Source organism: Panulirus ornatus, chromosome 46 (assembly GCF_036320965.1).
Source record: "Panulirus ornatus isolate Po-2019 chromosome 46, ASM3632096v1, whole genome shotgun sequence".
NCBI classification, from domain to species: domain Eukaryota; kingdom Metazoa; phylum Arthropoda; class Malacostraca; order Decapoda; family Palinuridae; genus Panulirus; species Panulirus ornatus.
The window spans coordinates 106,465-127,046 of NC_092269.1; the positions used below are offsets into that span (position 1 = coordinate 106,465).

At 41.3% G+C, this 20,582-nt stretch overlaps 1 long non-coding RNA gene across 1 annotated transcript in view; it reads right to left on the reverse strand.

The window, feature by feature from the left end:
* Window positions 1-7,665: 7,665 nt before the first annotated feature.
* LOC139763031 (uncharacterized) overlaps window positions 7,666-20,582 on the reverse strand; it is a 323,624-nt gene continuing 310,707 nt past the window's right edge. The window contains exon 3 of the long non-coding RNA XR_011716017.1: window positions 7,666-7,788. This is a non-coding gene — a long non-coding RNA (uncharacterized lncRNA). The remainder of the gene's footprint in view (window positions 7,789-20,582) is intronic.

Here is a 20,582-nt window from a genome sequence, read left to right on the forward strand (position 1 = left end):
CTGATGTATGACACTAGTGATAATATAAGGCTGATCTGTGCTTCACGATGCTTTTCACTTTGGCTGTGGTCAATATTGCTTCGATTGTAATAATAAAGATAATTCCTTTATCTTTCTACCGTTATTAGCAAGTCAAAAATGATAGTCAAATTTACCAAAATACCGTCTAGAACCTGGTCCATTATTGGAAACTATCACAATTACAGTAAAGTTAAGTTTTCAATATCATTGCTCATACGGCTACTATCACCACACCACCATCACCAGCTACTATCACCACACCACCATCACCAGCTACTATCACCACACCACCATCACCAGCTACTATCACCACACCGCCATCACCAGCTACTATCACCACACCACCATCACCAGCTACTATCACCACACCACCATCACCAGCTACTATCACCACACCACCATCACCAGCTACTATCACCACACCACCATCACCAGCTACTATCACCACACCACCATCACCAGCTACTATCACCACACCACCATCACCAGCTACTATCACCACACCACCATCACCAGCTACTATCACCACACCACCATCACCAGCTACTATCACCACACCGCCATCACCAGCTACTATCACCACACCACCATCACCAGCTACTATCACCACACCACCATCACCAGCTACTATCACCACACCACCATCACCAGCTACTATCACCACACCACCATCACCAGCTACTATCAACACACCGCCATCACCAGCTACTATCACCACACCACCATCACCAGCTACTATCACCACACCACCATCACCAGCTACTATCACCACACCACCATCACCAGCTACTATCACCACACCACCATCACCAGCTACTATCACCACACCGCCATCACCAGCTACTATCACCACACCACCATCACCAGCTACTATCACCACACCACCATCACCAGCTACTATCACCACACCACCATCACCAGCTACTATCAACACACCGCCATCACCAGCTACTATCACCACACCACCATCACCAGCTACTATCACCACACCACCATCACCAGCTACTATCACCACACCACCATCACCAGCTACTATCACCACACCGCCATCACCAGCTACTATCACCACACCACCATCACCAGCTACTATCACCACACCACCATCACCACTTCTAATACCAAAACCACAGCCACTTCCCTCATCCCATCGCTACCATCATCACTTTTAGTATCATTATTACAGTCACTCCTACAAGCAATATTATCAACTAGTACAACCACCACTGCGAACACGAGCAGCAGCACAACCACAATCCCCATCACTCCTATAACCACCCCACAACCACCACTACCATCACTACCATCATCCTACAAATACCACAAATACATTCACGATCACTATTGGCAACAATACCTCCAATGACACCACCACATCACCACTATTACCAACACTTCCCCTATCATCACTACTCCTATCATCAACCCTAACACCACCATCAACAACACCACTGTTATCATCACCTCCCCATTATAACTACTCATATCCCCGCTAATACGCCTTACAAGACTACCATTGCCCCTATCACCCTCAGAACCTATATCAACTTCAACATCATTAACACCATCCCCATCAAGACTAGCACAACTGCAACTACCCCAATACCACACTGCCACGCCTAAGGCCACCAGTACATAAATACAACTACAACCACCATCATCAACACAGGCGCTATCATAGCAGTAACTATCGATACCCATTTCAGTTTAAAGAAAGAAAGATGATAATGTATAGAGAAGGAGAGTGTCGAGGGCGAGTGAAGTAGGGGAAAGGAGGGTAATACCAGAACAAAGGAGGGTTTGGAGGATATGAGTGGAGGAATACAGTCTAGTAGGAGAGGGTGTAGAAGGTTAGTGCAGTAGGGAAATATATGGAGAAGGAGAGTGGAATAGGAGAGGGAGAAGAGCTTGAAAGTGGAGTTGGGGCAGTGTGGAGGATAAAAGTGGAGTGGGATTGTACGTGGACGGCGAGAATATAGTAAGGAGGATTGTAAAGGATGAGCGTTGTAGGGGAGAGTGTGAAGGGTGTGAGTGGAGTATGGGAGTGTAAGGGATGGGAGTGGAATAGGGGAGGGTGTGGAGGGTGAAAGAATACCGAAAAGTGGGATAAGGGAATCTGTAGATGGTTAGAGTGGGCTAGGAAGGAGTGTAAAGGGTGAGAGCGGAGTGGGAGAGGGTTAGTTTGGAGCAGAGGAGGGTGTGGAGGGTAAGAGTTAGGAAGAGGGTCGTGTGTGTAGGGGGAGGTGGAGTAAGGGAGGGTGTGGAGGGTGAGAGGACAGGTAGGAAGGAAGTGAAGGAAAATATGAGAAGGAAGAAAGAAGGCGAGAAGATAGCCACAGAGGAAAAAATATAAAAAAGAGAGGGGAAAAAATGAAAATGGGAAGAACACAATAATAATGCGACGGACATGCAATGCTTTAGTCATTTAACCGAACACCAAAGAGTCAGTGGTGGCATGATGAGCTGGTCATTAGACGAAGGAGGAGATGGATGGTTTATTCTGTCGCTCTTAACGCCATGACCTTGCTCATGGGATGGATCAATACTGTGAGGCTCACAGAAACTACGTACAATGTACATGGGTTAGATCAGGACTATGAAGACCCACAAACATTTACAAACGTTCCTGATCTACTCTTACAATAACGAAATAACCAGTTACTTCAAGCATATTTACTAGGAAGCCTTACATTCGTCAAAAAATCCACATTTGATAACGTTGTTTTATATACAGTACGATGATTCCCAGCCAATGGGACGTCTTATTTTTGTATGAATATCCACAGGAATGTTTCATGTTCACTAGAATGTTGAATATTCGCGGGCACGCTTCACACTCACGGGAATGATTCATGTTCACTGGAATGTTTAACATTCATGGGCACGCTTCACACTCACGGGAATGTTTCATGTTCACTAGAATGTTGAACATTCATATGCTTCACATTCATTACAATGTTTCACCTCCACTAGAACGCATTATGTTCTCCAGTTTATTTGACGATGACGTCAGCCGGTACATCTAGCTGAAGTATCTATATTTGTTATCAGTTTTCTTACAGAATGATTCCAAGTCAATCAACGCGAAGGGCTCAGTCTCGTCCCAGGTTCATGTATGTCCCCGCCACCTATAATACTGTTTTCCTGTGTTTACATATATTTTCCTGTATCGATGTGATGCCTTTGAGTCTTTATCCCGGTAATCATGAGTTTACTACTGTTTATGAAGTCTTTGCATCACTTCACCTCCGCTGCACTACATCCATCCTCATTGTTCCTGCACACGCCTCCCAAATAGATAAACTCTCTTAATGTCTCCACTTCTTTACCATTCAGAGTAACTTTACACTGTGAACATCCGCTCATAGCAGCTTTGCACAAATAATGTTACACTGCGAAGACCCCATGCAATATGCGTGTACAAACAATGTGAATAATTTTCTGAAGGAAACATTTTAGTATGATTTCAGATTAACCTCACATTATATACGACTAATTCATAGTAACTTTATACGATGACCGCCATATCAAATCGTAAATTTCCACTGTGAATGTTCAATAACGTTACACAGTAACGCTTTAACCAAGGTAACTTCACTATGCCCTCCTCTTTCAAATACACGGTCATTAATCTTGCCTGTACCTCCTCCCTCCCTCACGTACGTACACAAAGCTCGCATCCCGGTCAGCTCCTCCGTGGGCTCTTCTGATAGACCTGCATCCTTTACGTTTACTAACTCTGTAGTACTCCACTCTGTTACTGTACAAATACAGCTGTGTCTCTCCTACATCAATTTTAGATGTTATGTCCTGACTCATCCATAAGCATATCAGTAAAAAACCGCGATACCACGACACATACATATGTTGATCATTTCTCTATGTCAACGTTTACTGTTACACAACCATTACTCCCAAACAAGAATCATTATCTTTTCTTTCCCTTTATAATATGCAGGAAAGAGATCACAACAGACACAGAGTTATACGTCTGAAACATCTTCACTTTCTCCGTAATACTGCCTCTCCCCCACGCTACAGCGTCTTACCACAACGATATTTATCTTGATCTTCCATGATCTCCGCAATGTAGCCTCTTCCCCATACTATAGCTTCTTACCACAACAATATACTTACTGATCTTCCACGATCTTTGTTTCTTTTTATCTCCCTAGAACTGTCTCCTACTCCACTTCACAACTCCTTATCCTTTTCTTTTCTAACCCCTGCTCATAATGTAGTACTTACACGGTCTGTCATGGCGTAGTTCCTATGATACCTCAACACACTTCCTCCGACATCCATGCCATAGAATTCCCTCTACTGTTTATCTCTCTTCCAAGTAGCTTTGTCTTTTTCCGGAAATTTTAAGTTTCTTTACCTGAAATCTTGTCCTTCTAGTTCTCTTTATTCTATTCATTTATATATTTTCTTATTTTGCTCATTCATCAAAGGTTGTTCATATCTAATTCTATCAACTTCATATTCGCTCTGGATCTTCATGTTTTATCTGGATCTTTCGTCTCCAGCTATCTGTATGTCATCACTACACTTCTTTCAACTACATATATACATCAACTTCCTCTGTCTACATCTTTCACTTGCGCCTACAAACACATCCATTGCTACACCCATTCCTCACACCTCCAGACACGCCCTTGGCCACACTCAGCCTTCACAATCAATGACGTTCGTGGGTACACCCTCTCCTTACACTATTTAAATGGATATGAAAGGTGTGAAAGGAATTGAAAAAGGGTAACGAAAGGGAAAATTAATTCACAGAGTACGGCGATAGGCAAGAAGAAATACGATAACGGCTGAAGAAATGGAATGAATAAATATGCATGCAGAATGAAGAAAGAGTACATGGGAGACTAATAGAATGAATGAATAGGTGATAAACAGAATGAGGAGTAAAGGTAAGTGGAAATAAATTGAACGAGAGGAGGGGGAAAGTAATAGCTAAATACAAGTAATTTGGAAAATTAGCAATAACTCGCGCATGGGAAGAGGAGATAATGCTAAGGGGAAAGAAAACAGAGGGAGAGAAGCAAAGGCTTATTGTCTGCACGATACGGAAGGGAAGCGAATATGAAGGCATGAAAGAAGTAACGCCGGAGAAAGTTGAATATATCATGGTGCAAGGTATCTAGTGAGTCTTGGTAACTCTGGCTGTGGGGCTACAGTGAGCGAATGGAGCAAACAGATAACAGATGAGCTATTGGTCTGGGGCAACAGTAAGCACACGAAACAAACAGAAAACAGATGACCTATTGGCCTGGGGCAACAGTAAGCACACGGAGCAAATAGACAACGGATGACCTACTGGTCTGAGATAACAGTAAGTACAAGGATTCAACATATATCAAACGACCATCACCAGCCTACAATGAAATTTCCTGCAGAACATCTTTATGCTCGTCCACTTGCTTAATGATGATAACCAGCAAAATGTAGTCAACACTAAAAATTGCAAGTAATAGTTCTGGATATTTTCTAGCCTGAGAAAACGTTTCCTTTCAAAATTGTCATATAACAAGATGAAACGCTTCTATGCATGAAATGAACATGGAAATTATCTCAAAATGCGTCTCGTAGCCAACAGATACCTGATAGATTCGAAACGAATAATCACTTGAATAAACTTGTTGTTTTTGACATTTATGACAACAGGAGGCAGCTTATCCAATTTCCAAGTACCCTGTGTATAGGTATATTTACCTGTATCGATATGATACCTTATACCTTTAGGCTATATATCTATATTCATGAGTTCACTACTGTTTATGAGTCACTACGAAGTCGTTTTTTGTAGTAAAACAGTCTGAATCTCTTTAATCTTTCGTCCTATGGCTTGTTTCTTAATCATCTTTCTGTATTTTTTCGTCGTTTCTAGACTCTTCCAAACCGTCTTAATTTTCTTGATAATAAGAATAACAAATGTGTTGCGTACTAAATATGAGATCTTCCTTGTGAGATGTGAAGGGTTAATAGATGGTCATCCTAGAAAGATACAAGTGATCAGAATGAGGTCTTCATGGTTGACTAGATTCGATCACTATGTGTTCTTCCTGGTTAGTTATACTGGGTCAGTATGTGTTCTTCCTGGTGAGTTATACTGGGTCAGTATGTGTTCTTCCTGGTAAGCTATAGAGGGTTAGTATGTGTTCTTCCTGGTGAGTTATACTGGGTTAGTATGTGTTCTTCCTGGTCAGTTATACTGGATCAGTATGTGTTCTTCCTGGTGAGTTATACTGGGTCAGTATGTGTTCTTCCTGGTAAGCTATAGACGGTTAGTATGTGTTCTTCCTGGTGAGTTATACTGGGTCAGTATGTGTTCTTCCTGGTAAGCTATAGACGGTTAGTATGTGTTCTTCCTGGTGAGTTATACTGGGTTAGTATGTGTTCTTCTTTGTGATACATAAAGTGTCAGTATGTGGTATTCATAGTGAATTATAAAGGGTCAGTATGTGCTCTTAGTCAGCTATACAGGGTCAGCATGCGGTATTCACATCTGCTCACAAAGCGTCGGTATGTATTGTTCTTAGTGAGGAATAAAGGGCCAAATATGCGCGAACGAAGGCAGTATATCTTCCTCTGCATTATCCTCCACATTCACTTACGGGTAAAGTCAAAGGCCATCTTCACTACATCATTATCTTCAATGCACCCTCGCATTTCATTACACCCTCAATACTACTGGTGTTTGGCCTAACCCTTATGGGTCAAGTCAGAGACCATCATCACTGCACTCTCATCTTCGCCACTTTCATCTTCACTCTAACCTTAACATCACTACTCTTTAAAAGATACGTTAACCGGTCTTTTCTGGATCAAACCAATCGTATTCTTACTTTACCGTGGTTAGTTCAAAGATCATATGCACTACACCCTGACACCTTTCCACAAGACCTGACCCCGACGAGTTAGGTACATGGCCATAGTTTAGTAAGGTTGCATCTAATCTTACCTGAATCTTTAATGAGCCATTATTTGTTAGCTGATTTTTGGAATCAGAAATAAGAGATGATATAGACATAAAAAAAAGAAAAAGAAAAAGAAACAAAAGAAACCTACTTTGTTTAGTTCTATGAAGGAAGACATGAGAAACACGTATGAGAAGGATTAACAGAACATAGAAGAATAAAAATGTGTTGGATTAAAGGGGTAATACGGAACATATAATAAAAGAAGAGTCGACAGGAAGTTATAAGAAGCTCTTACTATGACAGATTGAAACAAGAAAGACTAAGCATGAAATTAAAGGATGAGATAGGTATGGAATATGTCAAAGTGTGGGTAGTGAGAGGGTCAACAAGAGATAAACATAAGAGGACGAGGGGACGATAAATGACACATGGTCAGAGAAGATAATGTCAAGAGAAGCAAACACAGTGAGGGAGGAAGTTCAGATGACGGTGGCAGGGGAGTTGGTGGAAACCAAGCGAGCGGCAATAATCGCACGACTCAGGTAATGGAAGAAAAGAAGAAACATTATTACTCCCTGAAGAGAGGAAGAAAATGAATGATAACGTCTAGGGACAGGAAACAGAAGGAAGAGTGAACAATGGTGATAATAAAATTGGTTTTATATACCTAATTGCTTTTGCCGTGTGTGTGAGGGAACAATAAACAAACACTGACCTTAACTGCACACATCCAGACTTCAGTTGAGCACAAAACCCGGGGCCCACTATCCACAGCCAAGCCCCACAACTTCATGGTTTATCTTCATCCATTCATTTGATCTAGTCCAACTCACCGACCCTTTGGAAAGAATACAAAAGATTACAGACAACAACAAATCACTGAGTAGTTACGAGGTTATTTTTGCTAGTGGAAGAGATCAATAACATAGAAATAATTTTGGTAGGAATACCAAAACTAATGGATGACTTCAGGAGAAATACCAGTAAACATTATACGTAACTGAGGAGGTACAAGTAACGCTGGACGTAAATGTGAATTCTTTGAGTATTTTTCTCCGTGTCTGTAGCAATGCTTTCATCTACTGTAATTGGAATTTCACTCTATATGTTTAAAATCCTGTCGAAGAAAAGGTATTTTGCCTACACAAAGTATAAGGTTTACCCATACCAATGAGTATTGAGCCTTTAATACAGATAAATTAAGACAAATTAGGCCTTAGCTACTTACATGAATATTATCAGAGCCTTCCAAGGTTTTAAATACCTATGTCAATCACTTTTTAACGTTCTCTTTTCTAAGGTAATTAGATCTGAGTCGTTTAGCTGACTCTCACAGGATTCGTTTCTAAATCCGCAAATCATGTTTTTAAAACGTCGCTATTCTCTCTCTATTTGGTCTCTCTTTTTTCTAGTAGTGTGACCAAACTGAACTCACTAGTCAAAACAAGACGAGGACGCACCGACAAATTGTGAAGAGTGAAGATTAATTTTTTTTACTCTAGTTTGAAAGTCTTACCTGTCAAACCTGGAATTGTGTTGTTCGTTTCTTTTACCGCTATCATGAAATGCTTAGTTGGTTTTAGGTAATCAGAGATTCATTACACTTATATATCTTTTCCTTGTTTATCGATATTGAAGCTTGCCTTTTCAACTATACTGCCAATGTGTAAAACTCTGTACTAACCGATGCTGAGATTCATTTGCTATCTGTGAGTCCAGTCCACTAGTTTGTCTATGTCAGTTGCAGCAGTAGACGTTAAGTTTCTAGTATAGCTTTATTTCCCAGCTAAGTGTCGTCTACGAATTTGAAGTCTTACAACGCCTCTCATAGTGACGCAGCTCATTCTATCCACTAACGCCTCTTGCGCTGCCTGAAGTCTCTGACTGAGTGTGAACGAATGGGGCCTTTGTTGTCTTTTCCTAGCGCTACCTCGCACACATGAGGGGGGAGGGGTATGTTATTCCATGTGCGGTGAGGTGGCGATGGGAATGAATAAAGGCAGACAGTGTGAATTGTGTGCATGTGTATATATGTATGTGTCTGTGTGTGTATATATATGTGTACATTGAGATGTATGGGTATGTATATTTGCGTGTGTGGACGTGTATGTATATACATGTGTATGGGGGTGGGTTGGGCCATTTCTTTTGTCTGTTTCCTTGCGCTACCTCGCAAACGCGGGAGACAGCGACAAAGCAAAATAAATAAATAAAATGATTATAAACATATATATATATATATATATATATATATATATATATATATATATATATATATATATATATATTACACACACAAAAAATATACTGTCTTGGACATTACATTAGACTAGTTGACTGTATTTGCAGAGGGGAAAAATATAAAAATATGTAAAGAAGCTGGTACCCTGGGGGTCCAGCCACGCTAAGGTGAGCCTTCGACCCGCCTGCGTTATAATGTGAGAGTCACATCATAGACTATCAGCAATCAATACGTACGTCAAGTACATTCTAGTTAGGTGACCGGCAGCCACCGGCCAGAGACGTATATTATCGGTACTATCCGGAGGATAGAAAGATGGGTTAGCGACTGCTGCACACTGAGCCAGCATTTTATTGGCCATTAAGTTTCACTTCTTTGGCTCAGATACTTGTCTTTTCTTTCTACTTATCCCACACTTGAGCTACTGGCTTTCATGTGATATAAAGAACTGAAAACACGTAACTCACACGACTCAATCTTGGGGCTATCAATTTTCTGCGGTGAGCACTACTTTCTGGATGTGCTTTTTGGTAAAATCCTGTCGTCAGCTCTTTTGTATACTACTACTGTTCCTCCTGCTGTCCCTCCTTTTTCCTTCCTGCTGCTGCTGCTCCCCCCCGCCAGCCCCAAGCCTACTTCCTCCGCGGCTAAATTGAGTTCCGAAAGTCGGCGAGGAAGTACTCAGCCCTCGTCGCCACTCTAAACCCATTTCCTGCGGGTCGTGTGGCACTGGACCGAGCGCCGTATGCCTCAAGTGTTCACAACAGTGGCGGGGATATAGGCTGTTCCCGTTCACTGTGGGCTTGAGTAGAACTTCCTAGAGGGAGAAACAACGGCGAGAACAAAACTCCGTTCTCACAACTAGGAGGAAAGATGGGGACCAGATTACTAACTGTGTGTAGACTTCTTGCCTGATTACTCCATAGGGTGAGACAATATCCATTTCATTTGAGGTCTTCAGGCAAGCTTCAACGGCTGATCATTTTTGATGAGCAAAAGGGATTTATTGAAAAGGGACCGGAAAAGGGGAGGAGGTGGTTAGAGAAAAATGAAAATAAACATTGAGAAGTGAGTCTGATATAGTTACTTGCTTCATTTCATCCGGCAAGCTCTGTGGTCTCCTTATATCAGTCAGTTCTTAATGGCTTACAAAGAGGCAGGGAAAGGATAGCAAAGTAAAAGATTCCCATCACTCCCATCCATAATAGCCAACAGGAAAAGGAATGAATCATTTCACATTTCATTATAAAGATTAGAAAATGAAAATTTTCATTTACCCTGTCTATGAATTCATAAGGTTGTTTAAGTATTCAATCCGTTTTAAATGAACCTGCCATACAACACTATTTTTTGCACACTAACAGTGCAGGTACTAGCTGGCATACAAGACTCGAACTCTCTCCTGAAGACCAACTCATTCTGATCACACACAAACCAGCCCATTCAACCCATACAACCAAGATAATAAGATTCTTAAACTACAGGAAAGTAGACAGGCTAACATTTACACTGAATATATAATCTAAACTCAGTCTAAACTCCAAAAGTTCATCATTGACAATTTTGAATTTTCGATTACGTTATGCATTTCAACCCTGACATCAACCGAGCCAGTAAAAACACACCACATGGTTATGGAAACCACATAACCCAAACTTCTCCCCATAAGAAACAAAGGAAATCAGACACAGAGGACTACTCGCAGACCACCGATTCCAAACATTAACACTGTCAACCAAACAACCGAAAAACAAAAAGAAAAATGGTATTTCCAGGTCAAACCATGAACCACAAAACCAATAACACCCGACTCGTGAACCATAAGGAAGACTCATACCTCCCGTACCACTCCGACCTTCCTGTACAAATCACGACTGTTAACCTAACATGTTGATATCGCTTTTTCCAAAGAACACAAAAACACTCATAAAAGAGCACTATAAAAAATCGGCCACAAATCCACTATACCCTTCAAGAAGCCAAGTATAAAGCATCTGCAAAACCTACCCCGACAAATCTGCCGCCTCCTCCATCCATCCTCCTACATGTAAAACGTTTAAAGAATTCCCATGACAACATATCAAACTTACGGGAACTGTAAACGAGGCAAACAGTCAGCTGGCAAATATCAGAACTGGTATCTATATACGTGGGTGGGTAAGAAAAGGTTCAGCAAAGTATTAGCTGAATCTATTAATCGAAAATTTGAATTTTCTTCTCAAGAATAGTCACCGCAGTCACTACACGTGAAGACGTAAAATGAACTAGAAGAGAAGGCCCAGAGAAAGGTTACGAAGATGCAATCAATATGCAAAGCGCTGAATTACAGTGAGAGGTTCTAAAACATAATCTTGACCATCATGGAAGAAAGAAGAGTAGGCAGCAACCTGATTACAATCCTCAGGTTTCTAAATCATTTTAATGAAGTGAACAGTCGTGTCTGAGCTCTTACTTTAGGATGACAAATCTTCTTAGCTTGTTAATAAATACTTCTGTCTTTTAACTTTGTCTTCACACTCACAATCTGGGTACCAAGTTGTGTACAAATTTACAGGTGTTTCTCTCTTTTATATGTGTTGTCTCTGCAATGATCGAACCTGTCCTATTCTCCCATGCCTTCATCCTATATTCATATTCTCTAATGCCTCAATGTTACCCCTAATTTCTAATACGAGATATTTACATACCTTCTACATTTAGCACCTGAATCGAGGTGCAGCCACCATATAATGTAATGGGCTGACCTGCTGGAGAGACACCACGGGCATGTCCATTCTCTACTGAGGTCAGAGAGAGAGAGAGAGAGAGAGAGAGAGAGAGAGAGAGAGAGAGAGAGAGAGAGAGAGAGAGAGAGAGAGAGAGAGAGAGAGAGAGGGAGAGAGAGAGAGCAATGCTTTCAGCTGGTCAGGGTGATCGTTCGGGGTGTCTCTGCCCAGAGAGATTCGCTTGCTGACACCGTGACAGCGTGACACAGACAACAACACAACATTCAGGAATATCGGCATTCATGTGTCTCCTGGTAACACTGATAAAGCCTCAGGCTCTCATATTGCTGCCAGCAAAACGGTCAGAATATAAGGGGATTCCGCATACCCTAACTTACGCTGCGCGGAAGTATCGCTGCATATTCCGTTGACTATGTCAACGTGATAGTTAACAACACACACACAGACAAAAAAAAAACAAAGAGTAAATGCAGACTAATGCCTCATCAGTGGGTCCGACAAGGAATAAAAGGGAGGAGTCGAGAAGAAAACAAAATGCTTAACCATAGAGAAAGACCAGTGCTCTCTGTCCAGCACCTGACCACAGGGAGATTAACCCCGTCTTTTCCAGCACTTGAAGACAGGGGGCTAAACATCTGAGTCTTAGCAGCTGACAAAGTCGTCCACCTTAACAGGAAGGACTGTAACTACACTGGATTAGACCGCTGATATGTGTCTACGTGATACTTGTGACCATTTCGCTAGGAATTCATATCCACAGGGAACCCATTGAAGAGGAGTGAATTAGGTAAAACGGTATGACGTGCTTCGAAAATTTCTAATTGGAGACAACTAAGACTATTCAAGATTTCTATTTGTCTGGGAGAAGATCCCTCTTGAAGTATAATCTCACCTATGGAGAAGAACCTTTCCCTTTTGGCACTTTAGCTTTGTCGAGTAGTATGAAAGCACAGGAAACACTGCTAACCAGTAACAAAAAGTCCATTACCGACGTCGGTAAACTAACGCAAAGCTAAGTGAAAACTTATTCACCAGATATGACAGAAACTTTCATACGACAGCACTTCTTAGAAACAGCTTCACCAACTGCCACATATTCTGCGGGAGGAACATGGATGTGAAGTAAGTTCCATTGTATGTACCAATAAATCTGTATGCACAGTCGTATAAAATGAGAAAGGTTCTTCATCTTTGTGACGTAGAAAACGTGGCCAAGTGGCAGCCGAGGCTAGTAGCAATTGCTAGACAGGTCCCTCGTCGCATAGCAGGTGGGCAATCACCAGAATGGAAACAGAAGCCACAGAAACTTTTTTAAAAGGTACGGTGGTCTCTATCTAAAATCCCAAAGAATAGTTACTTCTAACAGTCACCAGATAAAGTAACATTAACTAAGATTTTCATTCACAAAAGTGAGTGTAACATTTTTACAGAATACTGAAGAAAATGATAAAACTTCAGATCAGTAACAGACCTTTAAGATCTTTCGTTCACCTTCGAAGAAAAAAAAAAAGGAATAGTTCATAGGCCACCTGCACAAACATCAGAGGTAGACTGAAAACTATAAGTCGGCAGATATTTGAAGAGAACAAGATTCAAACACAATGGAAATTCTAATATACCATTATCTAAGTTAGAGTATCCCTTTCATGTAGCTTCGGATGCGAACTCTACCAAAATTTGCTTGATAGTGCAATAATACAAGGGTCTCGTTAATAATGCTGAAGTGGACAATATCTTGGTGCTGTCCCAGCCGATTAGGTCTCCACGAAAGGGAGTGATCTGTACTGGGATGTTCTATAATGGAGAAGGGTTAAAAGTTAGATAAGTGATAATGTAAGCAGTAGGTAGGTATGTGAATAACAAATAGATATGCAAACATGTAAGAAGTTATGTAAGAATGAATATGGGTGTGGAAGTCAGCAAGACGGGAGACAGCGATGCACGTATGTTTGTGTGTGGATAGTGAACAGGTTAGGAAGCATGGCAGGCAAGGAGGTGTGACAACAAATACCACAAATCAGAAGTGTCGGAACTGAGTGAAAATGCATAGTAGATGAATCAAGGACCAAAGATCACAGGGTTTGATCCACTTGAGAAACAAGAGAGAAAAGAGAGAAAAATTTCAAAGGTTAAAAACGATGGAACCTCAGAACGATAACGGAGATTAACTCCTGACAAAGGAAAAGAATAAAATGAAAATAACATAGAAGGCCACAGATGGTATTGTTGGTACAACATAGCAATAATAACTATCCATATAAGCCGACTGTCTTTAAAGGCACGTAACAAAAATACCTTAAGGATTGTTGCAAACATGACTGTCATCAGATGATTGGTTTTCGAGATGTCATCAACGACTCTGTGTAGGGAGAGAAACTAGAGTAGAGTAAGGGCACGAGGAGAGAAGCATCCAAATATGTGGTGGTCACTGTAACTGGAAATAGAGCACAGCTTGAGGAGGTGACTAAGGGTTCTAAATGTGCCTCACTATCCTCTTCACCCTCCTGATACATCTCAGTCTACAGAAAGCTCATCATGACCACTACGTCAGCACTCCCATATCACTGTTAGCTCCCCATGACCACTACGTCAGCACTCCCATATCACTGTTAGCTCCCCATGACCACTACGTCAGCACTCCCATATCACTGTTAGCTCCCCATGACCACTACGTCAGCACTCCCATATCACTGTAAGCTCCCCATGACCACTACGTCAGCACTCCTACATCACTGTTAGCTCCCCATGACCACTACGTCAGCACTCCCATATCACTGTTAGCTCCCCATGACCACTACGTCAGCACTCCTACATCACTGTTAGCTCCCCATGACCACTACGTCAGCACTCCCATATCACTGTTAGCTCCCCATGACCACTACGTCAGCACTCCCATATCACTGTTAGCTCCCCATGACCACTACGTCAGCACTCCCATATCACTGTTAGCTCCCCATGACCACTACGTCAGCACTCCCATATCACTGTTAGCTCCCCATGACCACTACGTCAGCACTCCCATATCACTGTTAGCTCCCCATGACCACTACGTCAGCACTCCTACATTACTGTTAGCTCCCCATGACCACTACGTCAGCACTCCCATATCACTGTACGCTCCACATGACCACTACGTCAGCACTCCTACATCACTGTTAGCTCCCCATGACCACTACGTCAGCACTCCCATATCACTGTTAGCTCCCCATGACCACTACGTCAGCACTCCCATATCACTGTTAGCTCCCCATGACCACTACGTCAGCACTCCTACATCACTGTTAGCTCCCCATGACCACTACGTCAGCACTCCCATATCACTGTAAGCTCCCCATGACCACTACGTCAGCACTCCCATATCACTGTTAGCTCCCCATGACCACTACGTCAGCACTCCCATATCACTGTTAGCTCCCCATGACCACTACGTCAGTACTCCCATATCACTGTTAGCTCCTCATGACACCCTCGTCATAACTCGTAAAGACATCATCAAATCTACAGATTCGCAGATATGTAATTCATCTTGGAATCGGCCCAGTTTCAGTAGAAGATGTCTTGAGTTAAACTGAAGTTATTCATTTTAATCAAATACTGAATGAGCAAATGAGGAAAAATCCTCGCCGTATGGCGCGGATTATGTCCACATTTCAACACTGAAATGGTTGCCATGAGTTTCCTCCTAATTACGGTGCTGATAAGGCTATTCTCTTATGAGAGTAAAGGGGAATTACAGCTTTACATGATACCTAACATTTAGGGACTGAATTCCACCAAGGCAATACAGGTAATTCATAACTATGTAAATAGTAGCAGGTGCACTAAATTACCGTACTAATGATCTAAATACTAAATATTAATGTCTTTCTTTGATGTCGATAATTATCATGGTTTCTTTTGTAGACAGACAGGCAGACAGAGAGACAAACAGACAGACAGATAGACTGACATACACACACACACACACACAGACACACACACAAACACACAATTTACTCACTTTGGAAGAGAAGGCTGACGGGTGACCTTATCAAAACCTTTAAATATTCAAAACGAATCGATGATGTGAACAATGAACAGTTCTTCGAGAAATTTTGCGAGAGAACATCCAAGGAACATAAATACGACGTTAATACAAGAACAGCTCTTTGATGCTATAAATGATTCTACTACAAGCAGACAGCTGCAACGTAGGCAAGGAAAATGCACAAAGGACCATGAGCAAGCATTTCTTCAGCAGCACAGATCTGGACTCGTGGAAAAAGCCAAGCGTAGAACAAGTAAATGTGGCTATCACAGGAAGTTTCAAGGAAATATATGAGACTTAAACATATATGACACAGGTACCCTTGAGGCGGGTCCCCAGAGTACGACAAAGATGAAACAAGTACAAAGATGGGCTGCAAAACTAATTCCAGCCCTGAGAAAGCTGACGTATGAAGGAAAGCTAAGTGGATTAGATACCTTTTCTTTTAAGAAGCGTGGGCTTTACGGTGATCAAATACAAGTCTTCAAAATCTGGAGAAATTCACCAACGTTATCAAGGAAACACCGATAACGAATAGTGGACTATAAAAGATGTAATACTGACGCGGAAAAGATTCTTTACAAACAGATTCATTGAGCAGAGGAATAATAAGTTGCCGTCAAACTTTGTTAATGCAGATACTTTAAATATCTTTAAAAGATTTTAAACAAATTTATTAGCAATTCAGGTATCGCCAGAATAATCTCTTGAAAAAATATACATATACATTAATTTCATTCTCTTTCCAAAATTCTAAGAATACACTGTAGTTCTACAGAAGATGGGAGAGTGCAGCAGGATTATGCAGAAAGATTTCCTCCTTCCTTTTATTCTGCTACATTTCATGCGGGCTTCATAAATGTATGGCATTTCTTCACTTCTATATCCAGCTGGTTGCTGTTGCCAGAGGGAGTTAGGGTGGGAAAAGAACTCTTATCATTATTCTACTCTGATCTCATTCACTCATAGTAGAATAATAGATAAATCTCAAACCAGATAAACGACACATGGGACAACAGACGCTCTGTCATCTGCTTATCCCATGAACTCCAATGAGCCATAATACTGATACAAGCATCCATTGTGCGCGTCAAGAATAGCAGCCCTGTACTGAGACAAACACACAAACCAATTATATGCTTATCAGATATAATTTCCCCTTATCTGTACATAAGAAAATCAGTAACTGGTATAATCTGAAGACGCACTATTTACTTAGTTAAATGAACATAACTTCGCATGAAACATACGCGTAGGATTTGCGGCAGGAATGTACTCACAGGTTGTAAACCCTAGAAACTGATTTACCGAGGCTGAACATTACCTCGAGAGTGGTTGACAGTAATGACATATGAACAATGATTGGATTCCTCTAAATTCCTACATAAGTTTTCACACATATTTGGAGGTACTGGTCTCCTGGCTTTCCCTTCGCTCCGCACCACAAATAAATCTCAATAATTAATTCGGGCGCAGCTGTGAAATTCAAAGCTGGCGTTTGGCAATAACATGCCTGGCTAAATCATTAACATGGTTTGAAAGGCAATGATAAACTCAGTCCTATATAATTCTAACATGAGGGTTATTAGTAAAGTGCACTAAGAGGGAAGATAAGTGGAGTAGAGCGTGAATAAATGATTTGACTTAGTGCATTAACATGAAGGATAAGTGCAATGAGAGGAAGGAAAAGTGCAGTACGAGAGTACAGTTGAGGTCAAAGTGCATTAATCATGATGAAGGCCTTAGTAGAGTAAGTGGAATGATAAGTGAGGTTCTTACTAAGATACCATTTCAGACTTACAGCTCATAACTCCAATAATAGAGCATAGTATACAATTTCTTAACTAAACACACACACACACACACACACACACACACACACACACACACACACACAAACACACACACACACACACACACACACACACACACACACACAATCCTATGTGTGTATCTAAACACAGGAGCAAAGAAACTAAACATATACAAAGCTAAAAGACAGGGCAACAAGAACGTAAAACTCTCTCCCCATGACACATGAATAATAATGATACACAAACTGATGTACATGAAGAATGATACATGTGAACATATACACTAACACAAGACATACAATCATATACAAACATATAAGAAATCAAAGAGAAGAACAGATATGCTCGCAAGTACACCCACTAAAGAATTATTCTGCACCCATGACTCTGATACGCCTCGCAGCGATCACTGGTGCGGTTGGTACCCCTGTGTGTGTGTGTGTGTGTGTGTGTGTGTGTGTGTGTGTGTGTGTCAAAGTCATATAATGTTTTCTGTAACCACGTGTTGTATGCAGTGGTTAATAAATGGGAATACATAGTGTCAGTAGGAAAACCTAATATAATAATCAAATCCACAATCTGTATGAATGTGTACATAGTAACCAAGGAATAGATATTTCTTATACTGTGAGATGCAACGACATTGCCCCACATTATCACAAAATGTGGATGATAGAAAGTATATAAACGTTCAATAATACACTGGTCAACAAAGAATTTGTTTCATGGAAAAAGTATGTTTTTTATTTATTTCTACACACTGTATCCAAGTATGTTTTCAGAATTTCTCTATCACCTATAGTTTTTTGTTCCCTCCTACTCGCATATCATTACGTACAGCATATAAGTACCAGTACTCTACGGAGCATTTGAAACAAAAAGTTTAACAAACACAGCTATTCTCATTGTTTGTGAAGTGCAATAGTTTCTTTTTGAAAACACAGGCCTGGATAAATGAGTCACCAGGAGCCTGCAGGAACACGACTGGAAATGTTGGGAAATTCCAACAGTGGCCACTACTGAGTAGCAGTTCTCTGTCAGTTGCAGGCGGAAACTCAATGTGTAAACAATCTTTCCCACTGTTGACAGACTGTGTTTTTGTGTATTCAAGTGTTGTGGTGATACCCCATCCCACCACCAGTATAATGGCCAGAAACTGTGTAAATAGTCCGAATTCTTTCTGCTGCGTCTTCGGTGAATTGACATTCATGTCGCATAAACGTTCTTTGACACCCCTCATTACAAAATGCTATGAGCGTTACTTTGGTTGTAAAGGAGGGTATTTTTGTAGGATCACAGATCACTGAGCTGCTTCGAGATGAAAAGTTCGATGAAAAGCTAAATGAAGTTAAAAAAAAGAAAAGAAAAAAATGCATGGCTGTCATTTCAGAGTTTGCAAAAATGTTTTTGGGAATCTCATATCAGAAAACTACTATGATGGAAAAGCTCTGGTGTGCAATACGAGTCTAAAATCCACTTTTTGGATTCCAACTTAGACTTTTTCCCAGACAATCTTGAGGCAGTCAATAATGAGCACGGCGGAAGATTTCACCAGGACATTTTGGACATAGAGAAGCGCTACTAAGATAAGTGGAGCCGTCTATGTTGGCAGATTACTTCTGGGCACTAAGAAGGGATGTTCCCGAGGCTAAAAATCGTACACTTCTACATTTTAGAGGTAAGTTTTTAAGGGCAATAGCAGCCTTATTTATGAGAATACACACTCATTGCAAAATCTAATTGATATGCCACTTAAAGACCATGCTCGATATAAAAATTCTAAAAACATGTTCGAATTTAGCGTAAATCGTACTATAAGGTTCACCTATTTTAGTTCGTGGGACAAAAGTAAAAATTTTGCTGGCCAGTGTTCATAAGTCTACATTCACAAAGAACGCAAAATATTTATGTATCGTAATAGTGATGTAACATTATGTACAGTACTGGCATGATTATGAAGCGGAAAATGATTCACAAAATCAGGTATATTTCTGAAGTAGGTCCACGAGGGAGGGGCGTTGATTGGTAGTGCAGTTCATGTGAGACAAAGAATGTTAGTGCTAGCAGAGGCTTATACTACAGGAGGTTCGTTATTTGAATACAGTGTATGGAATATGATGGAAACGGAACTGGTTCAACCTGCAATGAGTTAAGCATCGGAGCGAACAATAGGATTCGTAATGTTTGCTACTAATTATAGCTATGTTAGACGAGATGAAAACCTGGGAGGAGACACGCGTGGCGATCGTCGCACTACATGGCTTGGACTTCAGCGATGCTGAAATTGCTGGGCAGGTTGGAGTGTCCAAACAGACCGTAGCCAGATGAATACCGCACAACGTGGAAACAGGGGACACCTAGCCTAAGCGTGGAGGGGGCAGGCCTGGGCGCATAACGCCTGCTCAGGACAGAGATAGCAGATCTCATGGACAATACCCCTTTTAACACCGACCCAGCCATCTGCCAACAAAGTGGACTGTCCTGCACAGCACAAACTTATACACCGACACGAATCCCGTGGTCTCCACGGCCTTATACCAGCAAAGAAGCCCGAACTTTCCCAGCTGGACATACAAAGGCGCGTGGAACATGCATTAGTATAAGCAGACAAGCCTGATACATCCTCGGATAACATCGTCAACTGCGATGAGAAACGTTTTCTAATGATGAGAAAATGACTGCCAGTGTGTGGCTGGCGCCCAAGGAACGAACGGTAAGACTCTCTCTCTCTCTCTCTCTCTCTCTCTCTCTCTCTCTCTCTCTCTCTCTCTCTCTCTCTCTCTCTCCCTCCCTGCGTGCGTGCGTGTGTGTGACACTATCTTT